This window comes from Syngnathus acus, chromosome 3 (genome assembly GCF_901709675.1).
Source record: "Syngnathus acus chromosome 3, fSynAcu1.2, whole genome shotgun sequence".
In the NCBI taxonomy this organism is placed as follows: domain Eukaryota; kingdom Metazoa; phylum Chordata; class Actinopteri; order Syngnathiformes; family Syngnathidae; genus Syngnathus; species Syngnathus acus.
The window spans coordinates 502,942-518,185 of record NC_051089.1 but is presented as its reverse complement, the minus strand read 5'-3'; the positions used below and the strand labels follow the sequence as shown (position 1 = coordinate 518,185).

Here is a 15,244-nt window from a genome sequence, read left to right as displayed (position 1 = left end):
CTTTTAATGCTCTTCATGTTTGCTTTAGTGACACCTCCATCTTCTGAACAGTCAATAACAACAAGGAATCTCTTGCTATGGAAGGCTTTTACATTTGGCAAACCATCTAGCAGTCGTATTTTAAGAAGAAAGTTGTCTTGGTTTTTATGTTTGTTTCTTTCTCGCGAGCCGCTCACAAAGGGGCTTCGAGCATGACTTTCCCTGGCTGCATGGGAGGGAGGGAGGGAGGGAGGGAGGGAGGCCGGCCGGCGATCGTGTGTCAGAGCGAATCTCAGGTGACGCCAAGCGGGTCAGCTCGGCTTGCACGTGCTGGAGTGAGCGTCGGCCAAGAGGAGCCTTCGTCCGCGTGCTCCTCGTCCATCCGTCCGCTGGTTCACTTTTGCTTTTCAGTCGGCGGCAGCGTCGTTGACTTGCGCTCTCGTTGCAAACCCCGCAAGCACCCAAAAAACATTTTGGGGGGGGGGGGGATACCACCTTAAAGTGGAAATGATGTCGTGTCACATGATAGATAGTCAAGCTCATCCTGACAAACTGACTAATTATACGTATATCACATCAAATGAATGAATGTGTGTGTGCCTGTCAAATATGTCAAATCATGCACTTTAATTTCCATATTGGTCATTTTAAAATGTTAAGTTAATTAATGAACTAATTAATAATGAATCGACTAATTTGCAGTAAATGAATGAGAATTCAATGAAATAGATGAATTCCAAAATATGTTAATTAATAATTGTTTTTTTTTTGTGTGGCTGGGGGCGTAACAACAAATGCAACAAACTTTGTCCATCGCGGCTGGAAACACCTCTTGAGCGACGTTTGACTCCTAATTGCAAAGAGTGGACGCGTGCGTGAACGATGAAGACTTTTGAGCACACTCGAGGTGTTTCTCTTCTTCTTGTGCGACTAATTGTTGTCAAACGCGGCCACCGGAGAGCAGAGCGACGCGCCACGACAGCGAGAAGAAGGACGCGGCGAGGAGGGATGATGTACTTAACGCTATCTGGAAGCTCGCCTCTCAACACGCGTCTTCCGCAGATCGGCGGCAGCGGCGCCGCTGATAAATTGGCTTTGATAAAAGTGGTGCGAAATGGCGCCGCACCTCTATTAAGCGCCGCCGCATTTGTCAGCGGCGGCGCGAGTCAAGCGAAGGGTTTTAATGTCACACGGGCGTGAATTAAAGACTCAATCCAAAGCGCTTGCAGCCTCTCTTCTTTTTTTCTTCTTCCTTTTGCATTATTCCTCTGAGCGGCGGCGTCAAGGCGCCTGCTCTGTTTGCCTGTCGGGACTTTTTGTCATTGCGTCTCAATTTTTAGACAACTTTCAAGGGGGCCAACTTTTGTCTGACTCCAGTCAAGTCGGGTGACTCGGCTCAAGTCAGTCGGCTCCAGGAGCCACATTAGTCGCAGTTTGTCGCATGAAAATTGGCAGACAAGTCTATCGTCAGTAGTCGCACCAAAAAAAAAAAAATCTCAGAAAGCCACGTCCATAAAAAATGACCCAAAAAAATCTCACAAAGCCACGCCCAGAAAAAAATGACAAGTCTGACAATTTGGTTGGGAGCCGACATTTAGGGGTCATTTCGGATGGATGGATGGATGGATGGAAATTCAGTATTTTTTTTGTCAAGGAAGCCTTTCCCCCTGGATTTTTTATGTATTTATTTTTGGAGAACTTGGGCTTACTCAATGAGTTCCCGTATTTGGTGCACAACTTTTACTCCGATGGCATTATTGTGCCCTTGAATGGAATTTTTGGCTACTCCACCCACCTCCGCTACTTTGGAGCTTCAGCATATGCTAATCAGCGCCTTAATGTGTAAAACCAAGAAGAAGAAAGCAGTGGAAGATCCCTGGGGAAGGCGCGCTCAATTCCACATTAGTGTTGGACGTTTATGCAAAAGTCAACAAGAAAGGTCCCGGAAGGCAAACGGAGCGAACACACGAGCATCTGTGAACACTTTGCGTGAAAAGCGCTGCTCACAGCCAGGAAAGTGTGTCTTGTTTATTTAGGGAGATATTTTTGTTTTATTCCAGGTAAATATTGTGTGTTTGTTTATTTCGGACCTCCTCAAATACGTATGTCTGCTGCTTTTAACACGTGTTTTGCTCGACTTTGAGTCTTGCTTCTTCAACAACTCACATCTTCTTGTTTGCCCAATGTACAAATGTGATTTGTTTTTATTTTCCAACCCATCTTAACAGCTGTGCTTAGCTTCCTGTGCTAGTATTTGTAGCGTTTTACTTTGTGGTCCTAAATGATGAGTATAACCATTTTCTCATAGCTGGCTTTGTGAACTAAGATGCCAAAATCTTGTATAACATAAATTAGCATTCCAATCATTCATCGACAAATAATTAGCTGGGGAATAAATGTGGCGTGAGAACGAATGCTTATCATGAAATTGAATGGAATATGGATACACTAAAGCCAGTTAGCTTAGCATCCCCACATTTCTATTTCCTTTTGCGTTTCCTGGCTTTGAATGGTTGTCGTTTGGGGTTTTATTTTTGCTGTGGTTTATTATTATGTGTGTGTGTGTGTGCGTTGTAGGGCCGCAGGGTTCCGTAATTGGTGGGTGGGGTTGTTCACTGGCTGTTGCGCTTCCCTGGCGGAGGTCACTCTCCTCCTTGTCGTTGTCCTTTTTTCTTCCAATTTTGGTGTCTGCAGGCGGCCGCTCACAAGCTTTTGTTGCCGGAGGTAATCTGCCAAGTGATCTTAATTATGGAGGCTCTGCACCCCTCCCCCTCAGTAAACCGCAAAGCAGCCCCCCCCCCCCCTCTCTCCCCCGCACTTCCTCGCCTTTCTTTTTCTACATTGTACATGTTTTTAATCAGATGCCATCGTTATTTGGTAATGAGGGCGAAAGGAGACGCCAGGATCTTTGCCAGGAACGTTGTCGATGTTACACACTAAAATAAGAAAAAATAAACACTTTTTTTTTAAAAATCAAAGCATACGGGATGAATTAGGCTTTAACGCCAGACGGTTAAAAGTAAATGTGATATACAATATATGATATTTTTTCTTTTACGGGTAACTGATCATCAAAACTGGGTGCACAATCTTATAGTTTAATAATAATAATTATCATAATAATAATAGTAGCAGCTTGTGTCAAAGGAAGTAACTTTCAAAAAAACTAAAACTCTCATCATTTTTAAGTGTCACTCCAGAAAAATTACCACTTAAAAAAAAAAAGACCATAAAACATAAACTACAACTCTGCGACTATTATTTGTGTGCGTGCATGTTGGAACATTCCCTAACTGAAAACCATATTCATAACTTTTTCTTTGCCTTTAGTCTTACATACCCTCTTTAATATTTTCGAGAGAGTGTGTGTGTGTGTGTGTGTGTGTGTGTGTGTGTGTGTGTGTGTGTGTGTGTGTGTGTAAATATATATATATATATATATATATATATATATATATATTACATTACATAATTACATTATGGTTTTTATAATCAGAAATAGTTTTGCACAATTTGTTCCAATATGATGATGTCATTTCCAGGCCACACAAGTGGTCACATTTAATGAGGGAGATGTTTTGTGTGTGTGCGTGTGTGCGTGTGTGTGTGTGTGTGTGTGTGTGTGTGTGTGTGTATGCGTGCGCGCGCGTGTGTGTGTGTGCAGAAGAGCGAGGGGGGCGGGGGGGTTCGAAGTAGGATCCATTACACAGAAAGAGGCGAGGCATTGACGAGATGATCCGATGAGGATTAGACTCACAATCCTGATGGACACTGAAAAGGTGACCACAGCGTGCGTGCGTGCGTGCGTGCGTGCTTGCGTGCGTGCTTGCGTGCGTGCTTGCGTGCGTGCTTGCGTGCGTGCTTGCGTGCGTGCTTGCGTGCGTGCTTGCGTGCGTGCTTGCGTGCATCCACACCATGTCTCCTCTTCCCAAGCCACACCAGAAAGGCCGTCCCGATCGCTCACTTTCTCTCGAGGTTCTCTCAAGGGTCACTTCCAGGTCATGCTGAGATCAAAGCGGTCCAAAAAAGTTTCAAATGAGTTTGTAATAAACATATTATTAGCTCAAATGACTGTTATTTGTGTTCCATTTGTTAGCAAAGTTCACAAGATGAAATGTAAAATGACTACCGTAATTTTCGGACTATAAGTCGCACCGGAGTATAAGTCGCACCAGCCATAAAATGCCCAAAAAAGTGAAAAAAAACATATATATGTATATAAGTCGCTCCTGAGTATAAGTCGCCCCCCCACCCAAACTATGAAAAAAAACGCGACTTATAGTCCGAAAATTACGGTACTTAAAAACGATTGGCTAAGCGGCTACTCCTCCAGACGAGCTTAGCTGCCTGTGCACTCTTGATGAACCTTAACATGGCCTCTTAGGCCAACCTCTCTGCAATGTATGTGAAATAAGTTAAGCATTTTTATTCAATGAACTCAAAACATAAGCAATGACATTGTAAAGCAACATTGGGGATACGCTAAGCCAGCTAGCTTTGCTGCCGGGGCTCAGCCTGTGTCTATAAGGTGTCTCTTTTTAGGGGTGGCTGCTTGCAGATGTTCAAAACAAAACGCTGTTGAAAACGGATGGATGGATGGATGGATGGATGGATGGATGGATGGATATTTGATCTTAGCTGCTAGTAGTCCTAATGGGATTTGATTGTGACATTTTGTGTGATAGGATGGGCCGCAGCCGCTGGGGTTAAACGGTGTGACTGGCATTTGGGCAAGTCTTTGGGGGGTGATGTGCATGCGCGCCAGTGTGCGTGTGCTTATATTATTAAAGGTTGCCAGGGTGCTGAAGTGCGACAAAGCAGATGGCCTTTACATAAAACATGCTAAGATGATGATTAGCATCCTCCTCCTCCTCCTCCTCCTCCTTCTTCTTCTATTACAGTAAAAGTAGCACACATTGCTTCTATAACGACGCAACACAAAAGTCTCTCATGAAACTTAATCCTGTTTACAGTTGCAACGCCGTACAAGCGGGAATTTGACACAAATATTCAGAGTCAGTTGAAACATTAAGCTCGGTTGCTTCAAATGATTGCTGTTCAGAAAAAAAAGCTATTTTTTGCTACTGCAGCTGAATTTACCACTTGAGCAGCAAGTGATTCAAAACTAGTTTGGTCACAACAAAATATTTACATCCAACACCATAAGAAAAAAAAAAAAGACCAAATGTTACAATATTGTGGCGAAAAAAAGCCATACATTTTGACCAGAAATATAATGGTTTTATGAGAACGAAATCAAGAAAAATCCACATAAAGTTCATGAGTGTTGGAATATTTCAACTGATTTCTTTCATTTTTAATGATATCATCCATCCATCCATCCATCCCAGCTGTCTTTGACAAAACGTTAAAAAAAATACGGTTTATGAGAATAAAATGGTCATGTTGCCAGAAAAACACTACATTTGAGGATCAAGTTGTGAAAAAAGAAGAGATTGTAAGTCATCATGGCATATTTGCCCTTATTTAACTACATTTGTATTTGAATGACAATCACATTTTACCAGACAAAGGTTGGAGAATTCATAAGTCATTTTATATCATCTAATTTCGCCTTAGAAAATAATGTATGAGAATCTTTTAATTTTGGGGGTGGGGGGATTTGTTTTTATTAGAATAACGTTTTAACGTTAATATGCTATTAACTGGCAATAATGTCAGTCACAGTATATTTTTCACAAACTAATGTTAAATCTTGCAACATAATACTACTTTTTGCCGAATATTTAACAATAATATATGATTTTTGTTTCATTAAAAACAATTCTGAGGATAAAGTCTTACTACACAGAAGGGGAAAAATTATTTTCTTCCTTGGATGGTGCACAATGTGACTTCATATTTGGTTCAAATTTTAAAAGGCGAGCACTTGATGCGTGCACCCTGTCACACCGTTGCTGTCTCTTGGGTCAACATTGAGTGTGTGTGTACGTGTGTGTGTGTACGTGCGTGTGTGTGTGCATCCTGCTTACTCGGCTCCTCAAGTTTTTATCACCAATCTGTCATGCACAAGCACGGAGCACACTCCTTGTGCACCACCCAATTACGCGCGTGCGAGCGAGCGAGCGTCTTGAAATTCTTCTTTGCTGGCCGCTTGTGTCCCTCCTCCTCCTCCTCCTCCTCCCCATCCCATCCCATCCCATCCCATCCTGCTCGTCGGCCGCTTCTCACAACAAAGCGTGTTTGTTGTGTGGTGCATGCTTTTGCACTCTCACAATTAGGCAGAATTCAAATGACGACGTTTTGTTTGAAGGGCCTGCGAGACTTTTTTTTTGTGACGGTGGGGGGGGTTGTTTGTTTTGTTTTACCGTTTAAAAAGTCTCGTCTCGTTTTGTTTGTTGTCGCCACCTCCTCCGGTTCAAGCACTTCCTGTTTAGCGTCGGGCGACTGATGAAAGTTGGTCGCACCTCTCGCTGTTAAAACGCTCTTTAATTGGGAGGCACAAAAAAAAGAAAACACACAAAACGAACGCTTTGTCGTCACTTTAAAGAGCAAAACTTCACACGTGCGACTGAACAACAACAACAAAAAATACTTTTAATTCTGTTTTTTGGTACAAAATTATCTGTACAAAACAATAAAAGCTTTAGATCTTCTCCTTTCCATGCAGGCGTGCGCGCACACACACACGCTGCAAGGGAGATGAAAAGATTCAAAAGGAAATGTGACATTCCTTGCTGGCCTCTTCAACTTGCGATATTGTTGTCTGGCGCGCGCGCACTCGCACACGCACACTCCCGCCTACAATGTTGCGTGTGTGCACGCAATGGTCTTTCGCGGCCAATCAAAGAGCATCCGAAGCCATCTGGCGGTGGGCTCGGCTCGGCTCGGCTCGGCTCGGCCGGCCGGCCGGCTTCTTAATGACCGGCACGTATCCTCAAATGGGTCTTGGCAGATTATTTGCAGGTACTTGACTTGCATCTGTTTGCAATTTTGCAAATGTACGCGCGGCACTTGAACCCGGCGAGAAGAATAGCGAGAAGAAGGAGAGGGAGAAAAAGACGAGGGGAAGGCTATTTTTAATCCCGGAGATGACGACAGCTGTCACAAAGACGCGCGGGCCGACACCGGTGGTCCGCACCTGGACTCAAACTGACGCACGTTCTTCACAATCAGGATTGGCGAATTTATTTTCCCCCACCAAAGGAAATCACGGAAATAGAAATAATCGCTTCCATCATAAAAAGCTTCATTAACAGCACAGGCAGTGTTTCAAGGCCCGTTGTTATCCTTAAAGGGGAACTCAAGGCCGACAGTTTTTTTTTTCTTTTTTTTTTTCCCCCGGGCATGAGTATGTTCCCTCCGCTTGTGGAGTGACAATCAAGCAGATAAATTTGTTTGCGTCGTTCTCAGGGAGCTGCCATTTAGTTTTCTTGTAGCGCCCTTTGCCGGCCACTGCGCTGGACTGGACGTCAACGCAACCTCGGCCGTTTCCTGGCTTTGCTCACACGGTGCGCCTCGTTGAAAAATGAGAAAGAGGAATGAGAGGGGATTTTTTTTTTTTTCCGTCTTTTGGAACTGTAACTTGGCGGCCGGTACGCTTTAGAGCGCCTCGTTGTCGCGGCATGGGAAAGCGCCACGACGACTTGGCGGGATATATAGCGGCAAGCGGAGATCTTAAGCGAATATATTGGGGCATCTCGAGCATGCAGTAACCTGCTTGTGCAAGCATCAAAAAGATGCTATAGGATGTAGCGTGCCTTTATCAGCTGCAGATAGTTTTGCACACCACTGCGTTTTGAGAGCGGACGGCGCGGCTTGCTTTTATTCACTTGTGTTCAATTTTTCCCAAATAATTGGGCTACTTTAACGTTTATCAAAATGGCAGATAAAAAATGTTATACCTGGCTCAAGTGCAACAAGTTGTGGAGGGTGATTAGCCCCGCCCCCTCGATGACCTCACGATGACCTCACACCTCCCTGTTTCCGTGCGCACTTCTTCCCAGCTTCTTCTTCCAGTGTGACTTCACCGCTCGTTATTTCGAGCATGTGGCGAGCAGCTGACCGGCTTAACCCCCCCCCCCATTGAATAATAAGGTGGCCTATTGTCCCGGCCGGCGAGCCCACCCTGGCTGCGGTAATTGCGGAGGAGGTGGTTACAATTACATTAATGACATATTTCATCAAGTGTGTTTATGCAGCGTCAAGAAGAGGCCCAACTTTTGTTTTTGCATTTCCACCCTACCCAGCCACCCCCCTCCGTCAACCCCCCTTCCACCCCGCCTCGCCGTAGCGCTCTTTGTGCTGCTTTTATTAGCGCCGAGGGAAAGGGGCGGTGCCCCGAAGAGGAATTATGGCCAAAGTGTATGCCTTGCAACTTTTTACCCCCCCGCTGCAAATGTTTATTTGAACAGTAAGCTCGTGATTTGAATATTTGTAATCCGTGCTTAAATTTACAGGCCAGATGAACTTTTTGGCACAGAGTGGCAACCATAAGCAGGATTTTCTCAAATAGCTCGACAAAATTTTAAGCCATGTGCCAGCCTTATATAATTTTACACCACGCCACCAAGAGAGGCGTGTGTGCCTGTGTGTGTAGTGGGGGGCACAAACAAACTAACATCCGTCTTATTTACTTTAGCCATCGCGCTAATGCTAGCACACGTGCCAGGCGCCTTAGCAGACATCTTGCTTGGCGCGCAAGTTGTTAGTTAGCAAGGAAGGAAAAAGCAATGGAAGAATTGAAAGAAGGAAAACTGAGGAGGAGGGAGGGAGGGAGGAAGTCAACAGGAAGGATAGAAGCAAAGAAGGTAGAAATCTAGTAAGAGACAAACAACAACAAAGTCAACAGCAAAGTTGGATGGATGGATGGATGGGTGGATGGGTGGATGGATGGATGGATGGATGGATGGATGGATGGATGGATGGATGGATGGATGGATGGATGGATGGATGGATGGATGGATGGATGGATGGATGGATGGATGGATGGACGAAAGAAGGAACTAGGAAGAAAGCAATAAACGGGGAAGGAAGCAAAGGAGGCACATTCATTCATTCAGGTGTCTGCTTCCTCGCCGTGCGTGTGCGCTAACATATTGTGTGTGCGTCGGGATGCGGAGGAGGTGTGTGTGTTGGCGTGTGCGTGGAAAGCAGTTGGGTGAACAGATGAATGAGTCGTTGGCCTCCGTCGTGGTTGGCACTTAGCGGCGTGGAAAAGCTTCTCTCGGAGCCCATTAAAATATACATTAACACACACACACACACACACACACGATGTTCCCATGTCACCGTTCAGTGTGAAGGGTTCTCACACAGAAGGGGCCGTGGACATGACGTTTTCATATGCATGGATAGTAAAAAAAGAAGGCCATTTTGGCTATATGTACAGTACGCGCGCGTGCGTGTAGACGTTCACCACACGCAGAGTTGGAAAGCAGCCGAGTTTAAAGCAGTTAAGTCATAAGGCGCGAGCAGTCGGGTGATGTTGATTCCACAAAAGATGCAGGGGCAAAATGAGCCCATCAAAAAACAGAACACACACACACACACACACGTAGCGAGTGTATAATCCAGAGCAGGGTTGTGTGTCTGGCAGCGGATTTTTCAGCGTGCATGTGTGCGCCGGGATGTAATTCATTTTCCATCTCTGTTCATTAATCATTGTTAAAATTAGTGATCCATTTCTTCCACTCTGCCATCTGCACTCAGGCTCCTCACAAACATGAACGCCGGCCTCCTAATCACAAGTGACAAGGCCTCCAAATAGCTCCCCCCCCCCCCCCCGTCACACTCCGACCGACCGACCGACCGACCGACGGCGCCGTCCAAAAGAGGAGGCCCGAGAGGCGGCAGATGTGCGACGCAACTCGAAAATAAGCCCGGTTTGGACATTAAGCGGCCGCTGCTCTAGCCAAGAGAAAAAGGATCTACTCTTGGTTGTCGATTCAAACGCACAATGTTTCGTGGCGCGTTCGTTCGAATGTGCCTCGTCGTCTTGTTGTTGTTTTTCCGCTTGACGCAAAGATCGGCTGTCAATCAAGCGCTATCTCTTAAAAGTCGTCCCGCTAACGACTTCCTCGTGGGCCCACAGATGTGGTGGGGGGGTCTGCGTGAGGGCCACCCGCATCTACACGTACAAAGCTATCATGATGCCTTAAGTCACAATCTAAATTGGCTCCCAGGGGCCTCCGACTACCTTGTTCACCAAAGGCGTTGTGTGTGTGCTTCCTGAGTACTGAGAGCATATGCTACTGTAACCTGAGACACCACACACACACACACACACACACGTACAGAAAATGCTATCGGGAGTTAGCGGCTCTGTTTTGCAAATGTTTTCCGTCAGGACCGTCATTAGTCAAAATAGTTCTTTTAAAGCAACACACACACACTCCATCCTCATGAAATGTGCAATTTTAGAAAGGGAAATAAATGTCAAATATTTGACTTGCTATTTTGCCATCCATACGTTAGCACAGCAGCTGTTAGCTTTGGATCTGTTTTCATTTGAAAGAGCACTGATTGCATACATGGACTGTTAGCACGTTAGTATTTGATCAGCTTTCATTTCAATAGTAATGATCAGTGGAGATAGTTTTGCAAATCTATTTTCAATTGTATTTTGACCGACCCACATGCTTTCTCCCGTCCTTACTATAAGTTAGCATAGCGACCGTCACTAATTGCTGTCGTGTCAGCATTGTGGCTCCCTCATTGTTGCTGTCAAGCTTCAAATGACTTGACTGTCAATGTACTTTGTCTTGCAGCCGGTGTTGGCCCTCCATCTTCTTCCTGCCCCGCGACGAGAGCTAACGAGCTAGCGATCGGTGTCCATCAACAGGTACGATTCCAAATGCCCGTCATCACACGCATCCATTTCATCCATTTTGCGTTTGACCTGATAAGCTGCTGATAAATCGGAACGCATGAAATGGCCGGCCGGGATGATATTTTTTTTTTTTTTTTTACTGCAACCACTCGCAATTGTCAAACAATGACATTTCACGTCTCTGCAGGAATTCCACAAATGTTCACATTGAGTGAGTGAGTGAGTGAGTGAGTGAGTGAGTGAGTGAGTGAGTGAGTGAGTGAGTGAGTGAGTGAGTGAGTGAGGCAGTGAGTGAGGCAGTGAGTGAGTGAGTGAGTGAGTGAGTGAGTGAGTGAGTGAGTGAGTGAGTGAGTGAGTGAGTGAGTGAGTGAGTGAGGCAGTGAGTGAGGCAGTGAGTGAGGCAGTGAGTGAGGCAGTGAGTGAGTGAGTGAGTGAGTGAGTGAGTGAGTGAGTAAGTGAGTGAGTGAGGCAGTGAGTGAGGCAGTGAGTGAGTGAGTGAGTGAGTGAGTGAGTGAGTGAGTGAGTGAGTGAGTGAGTGAGTGAGTGAGTGAGTGAGTGAGTGAGGCAGTGAGTGAGGCAGTGAGTGAGTGAGTGAGTGAGTGAGTGAGTGAGTGAGTGAGTGAGTGAGTGAGTGAGTGAGTGAGTGAGTGAGTGAGTGAGTGAGTGAGTGAGCACATTGTGAGATTATTGTGCTTTTATTGCCTCTTTGACAAAACAAAATGTTTGACATTTGGGATGTAACTTTGCAAGCAGGTTTATGAAAATGATAAATGTAGTAGTTTAAATTTGGTATTAGGACATGAAGCTTTTTTTTCATTTGACAACATTTTGGTTCCCATTGTTATTGTTGAGGTTAATATGTTGAGCCTGTGGTGTTCTTGATTCATCTTATTCTGAGTCATTTCATATGTTCATGATGGAACGTGGTAGGTCACGTTATAAGCATAAATTTAATTTACATGATTGTAGAGAAAGAAAGGTGGTGGTGGTGGTGGGTGTACTCGTAAGAGGGGCTTGAGCAGTGGGTTCAAGGCGGTTGGTGAAAATTGATCTGCGCTGAATTCCAAATCAATGCAAACCTTTTTTTTTTCTCTGGGAACCTCACAACCGATCCTTCTCCACGCCAAAGCTGACGATCACGCTTGAAACATACAAAGGGTTCAAACAAGTTTATTCAAATATAATCATAACAATCACAAGACAGAAACAATCGATAGTATTTATTTTTAAGTCCGAGTTAGGAGGTAGTGAAAAACAGTTCATGTAAAAAAAATTCAAAATGTTGTGAATTGTAACAGGCCCCGCCCGCCCACGTTCGGTCGACTCTCCAAATACGGTCACTGTTGTGCAACTCAATCGGCGACCGGTTCATTTGAACGTTCCTGAAAATGACACCGTCTTCGTGAGGCTGGTTCATTTTCTTGGTTCACGTCCTCCTTAGCATCTCCTGGCTCAGTTAGCAGTTTAGCGGTTCAGCTGCTCGGCGGGTATAAATAAGACGTGATTGGCACCCCGGCGGAAGTCTCGTCACGTCTTCATCTGACAGCCTTCATTTGCGGGACGAGTGTCACTTGGCGGAAGTTAATGATGATAATTATTAGCATTTTTTTTTTACATGGCAGGATAATTATTTAAGAGCTTTTGTGCATGTGGTCCTAATCAGCACACGCAGATTACGGCAGAACAACGTGGCGACAGATGACACTCAGATGCTTCCTGCTGTAGCCGCGTAGCATCGCATCATCTTTTGTTTAGCCAGCGGGCACCTTTGGTAGCTAACTGTAACAGTTTTTGCTCTTACCAAGCAAGCAAAGCAGATGTCCAAAAAATACAACGTGAATTTGAAATGTGATTGGTTAAAGAAACAGTTCTTTTGATAAATATAGCGCTACCTGGATTTAAGAGTTGAAAAAAAGAATATGCACGCATCAGACGCTAGCACAAGGAGTATGTAGCAGCCGCTAACACAAACGACTCATGTAGGCCACATGCCTTAAAGGCACACGAGACGCTAATGTATCACAGTGTACTTTAATTAAACTTTATAAATCCAGTTAATTTCTTGACATTTTATTTGATCACGTTTTGTAAGGTCAATATGTTGTTAGCTCGTTTTAGACTGTCGGTTCCTAGCATGCTATCAGGTGTGTTTTGTTCCAAGAGCGTATGTAGCTAGCTCAAATGTTTTTCTTTTAAGTTAGCAGGCTAATTGTGCAGCCAGCTACCCGGCCGGGGTGATTAGTAGGTAACGTGCCCGCTCCATACATCCACCATGGCCGAGCACAGGAAACGTCCTAATTACAAAACAATTTAGCCTTCATCGTCAAACAATCCATGCTAGCAAAACAAAGGAGGAAGAGACTCGGGGTTACTAATAAGACTTTTGAGCTATGCTGGGAGAGAAGACCCAAGTAACCTGTCACGTCATCTATTAGCGCTACCGTGTATGTAGCCAGAGGATGAGGCACCCGGGGACGGGGCAGAGGGCGGAGGGGCGGGGCTGTGTGTGCCACTTTTGCTGTAAATGAATTGACTTCCTGTTTAGAGAAGCTAACTAGAAAGCGAGCGAGGGAACTTGTTATCCAGGGTCCGCTGGCCTACATTCTTGACTAATTGTATAATTGCCAAAGCTCTCCAAATGAGCAAATCCCACCCGCCAATCCACGGCCCCCCCCAGTCTCCTCGATTCCCCTCGCCCGCCCCCCTTCTTTTTTCTCCAAACCTCCAAAGCCCCCAACGCCAAGCATCCAAAACACTCGCTCGCTTCAAAGCGAAAGCACTAAAGAGCATTTTGGGACCAATAATTATTTCAATAAATGGATATTGTTCACCGACTCTCGCTCGCCGGTTAGCAAACCGCCGCTGATTAGCAGGCAGCAGCAAGTGAGTGAAAGGTGAACGGAATCTGCTCAAAGATTAGATGGGAAATGTCCAATGCACCACTGCTAGAATCGTTAGCACTGGACATTAGCTCATCTGGATGGCAAGTCGCAGACGCTTATTTTGATACTGAGCGGCGACAGGTCTTAGCAACTGAGCATATCGTAAAGACAATATTTCCTCACAAAACACATTTATTTATTGAACAGCAAACGCTAATCAAGCTAGCTTACATCAATCGCGACACAAGTTGGCACAAACACATCTACATACTAATTAGAAAGCAGGATTGCTTTCTCGCGTTAGCTGACATCAGTAGCTTGAGTTGCGTTGAGTTGAAGTGAAAGAACACCAGCACGCACATGCTAGAGTGAGCAGATATTGATGAGTGATGAGTAGTTAGCGCAACACGCCAGCTAGCACAAACTAACAGCAGAAATTTAGCCAGTTAGCTAGCAACGGTTAGCGCATATTCTAACTGTGTGACAAGTCAAGTTTATTTATATAGCCCTAAATCACAGGCAAGTCTCAAAGGGCTTCACATGTACAAAAAAATGGACAATTATTCTCCAACATCCCCTGATCTTGTGGAGATGCGTGTACTGTGCGTACATATATATGTAGTATGAATATATTTCAGAAGTATGGATATATCTTTGCAATAAAGCGTGTAGTCATAAATGTAGCGCGTGGGGGACGTTTGCCGCTGATCTTTAACTGCTGTCTGGCTCAGGGTCAAATTGAATTCTAGGAATTTACGTTCGTGCTCGGCGCCATGGCGACGCGCATCATCTGTGAGGTTAGCGGCGGCTAACGGGATAGCGGATGCAGGGGGGGGCTAAAATGAAGCCGTTAATGAACGCCATCGATCGGCAAAAAATGTGATTTGCATACAGGCCCGGTGATCAATGCATTAACCGATTTCTTCAAGCCCCCCCACGGCCCTCCGGACCCTCGCTTCCCCCTCTTGAAATGTGATTTCCTGAGTTTCAAAGTGAGTGAGAGAGTTGAAGCTAATGCCCATCGATCGGCTGCCTTCACACACGAATACAAAGCGTTTGATTAGCTGATGATGGCGCGCGCGCACACGCATACACGCTAAACACATGCACGTCCTAAAATCTTGTATGACATAGTAGAATTAAAAAGAAAATACAATCTAAAAAGGAAAATATACACGCATTTCCGTGGAGGAAGTTTAAGTGATGATGAATGTAACCATTTGAATAGCATGTAATGTAAGGTATTGTATTTAATGTTTTAAATAGAAAAATATTTGTTTCTTGCATTTATTTATGAGTCCAAAACATTTAATGCAGGGGTCTCAAACTCCAGTCCTCGGGGGGGGGGCCGCATTCCTACATGTTTTCCAAGTTTCCCTCGTTAAACACAATGATCAGGCTCCTGCAGAACGTGAGGATGAACTGATCATTTGAATCAGGTGTGTTTAACCAGGGAAACTTGGAAAACATGTAGGAATGCGGCCCCCTCCCCCCCCCCGAGGACTGGAGTTTGAGACCCCTGATTTAATGAATTCTTATTCGTTCATCATACAGTCATTCCTTATTACTTTTGTCTTTATTATTATAATTG

At 44.9% G+C, this 15,244-nt stretch overlaps 1 protein-coding gene across 2 annotated transcripts in view; it reads left to right on the top strand.

Moving 5' to 3' along the window:
• The window catches only part of znf536 (zinc finger protein 536), a 119,733-nt gene that overhangs the window by 5,522 nt on the left and 98,967 nt on the right, over positions 1 to 15,244 (top strand). For both annotated transcript variants that reach the window (XM_037246957.1, XM_037246956.1), the window contains exon 2: positions 10,710 to 10,783. The gene's annotated coding sequence lies outside the window, so the exon portion shown is untranslated. The remainder of the gene's footprint in view (positions 1 to 10,709; positions 10,784 to 15,244) is intronic.